Source organism: Staurois parvus, unplaced genomic scaffold (genome assembly GCF_062004578.1).
Source record: "Staurois parvus isolate SC_StPar_1 unplaced genomic scaffold, SC_StPar_1.0 ptg000947l, whole genome shotgun sequence".
Taxonomy (NCBI): Eukaryota; Metazoa; Chordata; class Amphibia; order Anura; family Ranidae; genus Staurois; species Staurois parvus.
The window spans coordinates 598289-605355 of NW_028318743.1; the positions used below are offsets into that span (position 1 = coordinate 598289).

Consider the following 7067-nt stretch of genomic DNA (forward strand, 5'->3'; position numbering starts at 1 on the left):
TTCTCATCATTGACCCTGTCCGGGATCCAACTCTCCCCTTCCTCAGCCTAGATCCCCCTGTGTCCCCCTCCACAGCAGCAACTTCTTCTCCTCTCCCTCCCGTTGGCTGTCAGCTGCTGCAAGCATACAGGGGGGTTGTGTCAGGATGGGGAGGGGGGGTTGGTAAATATGTCATATTTATCAACACCTTCCTTTCCTCTTTCCTCAATGAACATAGTGGGTGATTGCTACCAATTATGTGCCATGTTCATTCATAACTGAAACATAGTAAACTGTGTTTATTGTTCATCAGTTTGTGAATGAACAGACAGTCTCTGTACAGAGCACTTCCATCTGCCCAACAGGGTTGGTGTAAAAAAAAATGCTTAAAAGTAGTAGTTAAAAAAAAATAACATTGTAAAAATTAAAAGAAAAAACACAAAAAATAATGGCTCACTCACACAAGTACACTGTCCATGTGAATGAGTGATTTGTTCATGTGGCTAGGGCCTCCTGTTACTCTATGGGGACACAGCAGCTGCTATGAACACAGCTTCAGGTTTTAATCTGTCAGATGTGAAGGTGCGGGTGAGTTGCCCCAATTGCCCTCTGTTCATGTTTGGGGCCGTACACCCGCACCCACACACCTTTCAAATTAGGACCTGCAGATGTGTTCATACAGACGCTGTGTCCCCATAGTGTAACATAGGCTGCCTGCACACAGCTCCTGGTGGCTCCATCCACATGAACAATCCACTGATTCCCACTGTACAGGGCACATGGTCCATGTGAATGAGCCCCAACACCTCATTTACACACACAACTTTATTACCTCTATACAGTTTTATATTTTGGATTTAGCTGAAATGTTGTAATTTAAGCTGTGTTTGTGTCAGCTAATAATGATTTTAGTGTATATTTAGCAAAATATCACGTTGATATTTTCTGTGGTGGGAAGGGGGGCCCCTTTCAGGTAGGCTGTATGGGGCCCCATGATTTCTATGAACTCAACCAAGTAAATGCAGAGGCTGTACATTAAGCAATACTAGAAGAGGGTGAGAGGGAATTATAATAAAGAACAGTGTAGATATGATTTGAAAGATCTCTTTCCTAAATGGACTAACTAAAGGGCAGGGCCCCCAGATATGTCCATGTGTGCCACTATCCATACACCTTCAAAAACAGGCTGGCAGACAATGTGGGACAAATGTATAGATTACCATAATGGCACACCCTTTTTGACAATGTACATGGTACGAAACGCGTTAAGGAAGAGCCTGCATTCCGTGACGTCACGCATCTGGATCACGGAGGGCCGGCGGCCATCTTGACACACCAGCTGGTGTCAGGGACCATCGCGACGCATGGGTCTACACATGCGTAGGCGTCTGTTAAGACGTGCAGGTAGCAGGGCACTAGGACCCAGGCGCACCCGTCGTCTTGACAGTACTAGGCAGGCACTGGGACCTAGGCGGCACCTGTCAGGTGCAGGGCAGGCTACTTAGACTCCGCACTCTGGGGAGGCTGTATCAGGGGACTGATAGAGGTACTGTCAGGCGGTCCGTTACAGCTGGTCAGTGTATTAGGCAGCTTTTAAGCTGCATGTCCTTTTTACAACGAGGATATTGTCTGGATTTTAATCTTTATTCAATAAAACCCTTTATTTATCACCTGAATTACTACACTATGGGCAACATCCTTTTTGCTCTGTACCAAGCATTTAATTCCTCAGGAACCCAGGTGACCATCCCAGTACCCAGAGGAGGGAGATTCACATCAGGCCATATTGCAGCTCACCTTTAAGGGGACCTCTGGCTGACCTCTTACCACCCAAAGCTACAGAGGAGGGTTTCCATCCCAGGCTGTATTCCATCCTACCGTAGAGGTGACCTCTGGATGTTTACTACTTAATTACATACTGCGCACTTAAAATGCGCAGCTGGTGAGTGTGCATTTTTACTATACCCTGTACGTCATCGGATTATCTGTTCACTATTGGGATAACAAGATTCACTTATCTGGATTACTGATATTTATTGAAACTTTTATTTGGACGCTCATGATTTATTATTTATATATCATCCATTATGACATCATATTTTTAGGTTGACAAGCACTTTATTTGGGCATTTTTTAGCACTTTGTTATATTCATTAAATACCAGCACTGTCATTCAGATATTTAGCACTATATACATCCTTGGTATTTATATTTATTTATTTTATATATATCCATTTTAGCGCTGCACAATTTTTTCCTATAAGGTCTCAGGTGTGAATGGGGAGCAGGTGTGTTACATTTGATGTTATTGCTCTCACTCTCTCCTACTGGTCACTGGAAGTTCAACATGGCACCTCATGGTAAACAACTCTCTGAGGATCTAAAAAAAAGAATTGTTGTTCTGCATAAAGATGGCCTAGGCTATAAGAAGATTGCCAAGACTCTGAAACTGAGCTGCAGCACGGTGGCCAAGACCATACAGCAGTTTAACAGGACAGGTTCCATTCAGAACAGGCCTTGCCATGGTCAACCAAAGAAGTTGAGTGCATATGCTCAGCGTCATATCCAGAGGTTGTCTTTGGGAAATAGACATATGAGTGCTGCCAGCATTGCTACAGAGGTTGGGGAATCAGCCTATCAGTACTGTGACATGGGGGATGATTAGCTCTACTGGTAGATGCTTTCCAAGTGAGTCCACGTTAGTCAGAAACACTTTTTTAGGTCTTGGGAGGCCACTTTTATGAAAAGGCAAGAAACAAAACCTCAAAAGTCCAAAATAAGCTTTCCCACACAGGGGTTCTTCTCCAATGGTAAAGATAGATGAAAACTTACCAAGCCTCCTAGTTACTCCTTATCAGCCCTGTTGGTTAGCAGTACCTCTGCTAAAATGGGTCTTCCAGAGCACTGGCTAGTCCCAGCACACAGCGTTTGACTCCTTGAACACACAGCCTTGAGCCCTTGAACACACACAGCCTTGAGCCCTTGGACACACACAGCCTTGAGCTCTTGAACGCACACAACCTTGGAGTCCTTTAATGCACACAGCCTTGGAGTCCTTTAACGCACACAGCCTTGGAGTCCTTTAACGCATGCAGCAACTGTTTCACACAGAGACACTCAATGGGAGCCACTGCTCTAAGTGCACTCCACTTGTCTTGCAACTCTTAGCCAACCATCATTATATGGGCTGTGAGCACCTGGGCCCTCATCCTGCTGGTTGACTTCAAACTCTGGACACTGGATTGGAGCTTTCTTCCCTCCCAAAGCACTTTGAAATCTCCAAACTACGGAGACCCATCCAGAAATATCAAAATCCGGAGAAACCTGCAACAGCAGTTTTCTCCACTCAAAATCTGCACTCTGCACTTCTGTATTTCACACATGTGCAAACCCTGTGTCCATTACCAGACCACTTCTACCTGCTTTTATCCTGTGACAGGGCCCTGCGCTGTTACAGTGTGCAGACCATACGCCACACACTTCATTAAATTGATCTGCATGGCTGTCATCCCAGAAGGAAGCCTCTTCTAAAGATGATGCACAAGAAAGCCAGCAAACTGTTTGCTGAAGACAAGCAGACTGAGGACATGGATTACTGGAATCATGTCCTGTGGTCTGATAAGACCAAGATCAACTGATTTGGTTCAGATGGTGTCAAGCGTGTGTGGCGGCAACCAGGTGAGGATTACAACGACAAGTGTGTCTTGCCTACAGTCAAGCATGGTGGTGGGAGTGTCATGGTCTGGGACTGCATGAGTGTTGCCGGCACTGGGGAGCTACAGTTCATTGAGGGAACCATGAATGCCAACATGTACTGTGACATACTGAAGCAGAGCATGATCCCCTCCCTTTGGAGACTGGGCCGCAAGGCAGTATTCCAACATGATAACGACCCAAAACACACCTCCAAGACAACCACTGCCTTCCTAAAGAAGCTGAGGGTAAAGGTGATGGACTGGCCAAGCATATCTCCAGACCTAAACCCTATTGAGCATCTGTGGGGCATCCTCAAATGGAAGGTGCATGAGCGCAATGTCTCTAACATCCATCAGCCTCGTGATGTCACCATAGAGGAGTGGAAGAGGACTCCAGTGGCAACCTGTGAAGCTCTGTTGAACTCCATACCCAAGAGGGTTAAGGCAGTGCTGGAAAATAATGGTGGCCAGACAAAATATTGACACTTTGGGCCCAATTTGAACATTTTCACTTAGGGGCGTACTCTACTTTTGCCAGCAGTTTAGACATTAATGGCGGTGTGTTAAGTTATTTTGAGGGGACAGCAAATTTACATGTTATACAAGCTGCGCACTCACTACATCACATTGTAGCAAAGTGTCATTTCTTCAGTGTTGTCACATGAAAAGATAGAATCAAATATTTACATAAATGTGAGGAGTCGACTCACTTCTGTGAGATACGTATGTCACAGTCGTGCATACAAGAGCCAGGCATGGCTCTCCCTGTATTAATAAGTCTTCATGTATCCCCTCATTCCCCCTCCCTCAGGAATGCAATCAGCTTATGATGCTGAGCCCCTGCCTAACAATTCTTTGCCAAATAAGGCTTGGCTTGTCCATTGTGGGAAGAGACACCCAGCTGATTTTGCGTAGAATAGAAGCTGTTATGTTTTGTGTGTAGTCAGAGCAGTGAGGACCATCTGCGATATAACATCTAGCAGACAGAAAGCAAAGGAGAATCTCGCTGCAACAACGAAACCGAGTGCGAGACCAGAAATCCCTTTTTAGCTCATCAGACTCGAAACTGCTTAACCCCAGGCATTTATTTGGCAAGTACTTATTTACCTAAACTTCTTTCTGTTATCTGTTTGCTGTGCTGTTGTGCTCTGTATATTTATATATATATTGGTTACATCTTTTTCTGTAAATATTTCTACTGAACCCTTTTTGACCTTTTAGTAATAAATCTTACTTTCTGAAAGTGTTGAACTGTTTCTATAGTTCTTGAATGTAACTTACGGATCCCTGTCGCTGAAGAGCGCTACTATGAGTGTTTAACCCTCTGTATAACCGGTCTGTAGAGATAGCGGTATACTGTCGATTAACCAATCATCCTAGTGTATTGCTGAGTTTCCTCTTTCTCTGTATAAAAAGGAGGTGGTGGCAGTGTGAAGGGTTAATTGCGTAATTAACCTGACTCAGTAACATTTGCATTCAGGCTGCCGGCACGTCGATTGTGGTCCAATTAGCTGGAAAATCGGTGTGCAGGGTGCAGCTGGGTGTGGCATTGTTACGCACGTAACATCGTGGTTTTAGATTGGCTAGTCCTTCAGTCACGAGTTTGGTGAGAAGGGTTGGGGTCTGACGCCGCGCCCTTCACAACGTACACATTTTATGCACTTTGATTTATCATTTCCTGGGCATGAGATCTTTTTAGCTTCTTTCACATCTGTTGATTGGTAAGCTGCAGTTTATTACATTATTAGTTTGGGGGTTTTACATTGCTTTAAAGAAAAGTTAAATTTATCTTATTTATTAATGCTAATATTCTGTGTTTTTTTTCCAGATGATGAATATGAAATAATTCAGGAGTTAAGTACTTCCTTCAGACATTGGAGTGTGACCAGGCTTGTCCCGTCGATCTATATTGTTGTGTTCCTCGTGGCTCTTCCTCTCAATATCATAGCGATCATTATATTCCTGGTGAAGATGAAGGTCAGGAAGCCGGCAGTGGTCTACATGCTGAACCTCGCCATAGCAGATACTTTGCTTGTTAGCGTCTTGCCTTTTTATATTGTCTACAGATTCTTAGAAAATGACTGGATCTTTGGAGAAGGAATGTGTCGCTTTGTCACGGCAGCATTTTACTGTAACATGTACTGCTCCATCCTGCTCATGACAAGTATCAGCGTGGACCGTTTCCTGGCCATAGTCTACCCGGTGCGGTCTCTCCCCTGGCGCACAGTGACCCGAGCCTGGCTGGTGTGTGGTGTCATCTGGGTCATCTCATTGGCCAGCACTGTGCCTCTTCTCATGATAGATCAATCCTGGAAAATGAATATCCTAGATATCACAGCATGTCATGTTATTCAATACTTTGCTGTTGAACTTGATTTCTATTTTTACTATTTCACCTCTCTTACCTCACTTTTCTTTTTCTTTCCATTATTCATTATGACTTTCTGTTACATTGGAACCATCCGCAGTCTCAGCAGATCAATATTTGATCGCACACATAAGAGATCACGATCTATCCGCCTCACCGTGGTTGTGCTGAGTGTGTTTGTCCTTTGTTTTGGCCCAACTAACGTCATCTATTTAATTCACTATGTGAAGTTGTCGAAGCATTACGATGCCTCTCTATATGTTCCCTACACCCTCTCTTCCAGTATCAGTAGCATCAACTGTTGTCTGGATCCTCTTATCTATTACTTTGCATCCTCCCACAGTCAGAGGCAAGTCTGCAGCTTGCTGCGCTGGAAGAAAGATTGTCCCCCTCCAGTACAAAGTCTTCCCTTAAACACAAGGAGCAGCAACCAGAGAGGACCAGAGGAGACCTAATCCACCCATCCCAATAAGATGGGATGAGTTATTTGAACACGGCTCCATATTTCATCTCACAGTCATTTTCCTGAACAAATGTTCAAATAACATTTATGTCACTAAGATCTGTAATGGCTTAAGGTCCACTTTACTCCCCTTATTACAAATAAAGTTTTTAAAATACATATACTACCTTGGCCCCGGCTTCTGATGTTTCCTGGAGGTGTGAGTGATGTTCGTGTTCCTCCTGGTAGAGCCGGGTGTGTGAAATGCTTGGTGAATATTCTCCAGCTCATTGCACTGCTCAGTGGGTGGCACGATGACGTCACTCACACTATCTGAAGGGTTGGAGGCCGGGGCCGAGGTATGAACGGCTCTAAGGGAATTTGGTGCGGCAGTTGCAAATGGAAAAAAAACCTTCTTACAAAACTGAATGTGTTGTACGTCTTTCCTGATGCATCTGTGCATCAAAAACAGTCCTTTAGGTGATTATCAATTCCCTCTGAGGGCCAATTCATGATCACCTAAATCACTGAGCTACAGTTGCAAGAAAAAGTATGTGAACCCCTTGGGATTACGAGGAGTTTT

The 7067-nt window shown here is 44.4% G+C and overlaps 1 pseudogene across 1 annotated transcript in view; it reads left to right on the top strand.

Moving 5' to 3' along the window:
- Nucleotides 1-7067, top strand: part of LOC149441790 (proteinase-activated receptor 1-like) — a 45401-nt pseudogene extending 38334 nt beyond the window's left edge. Inside the window, exon 6 of the transcript XR_016307296.1 lies at nucleotides 5503-7067. The product of XR_016307296.1 is annotated as a proteinase-activated receptor 1-like (transcript). The remainder of the gene's footprint in view (nucleotides 1-5502) is intronic.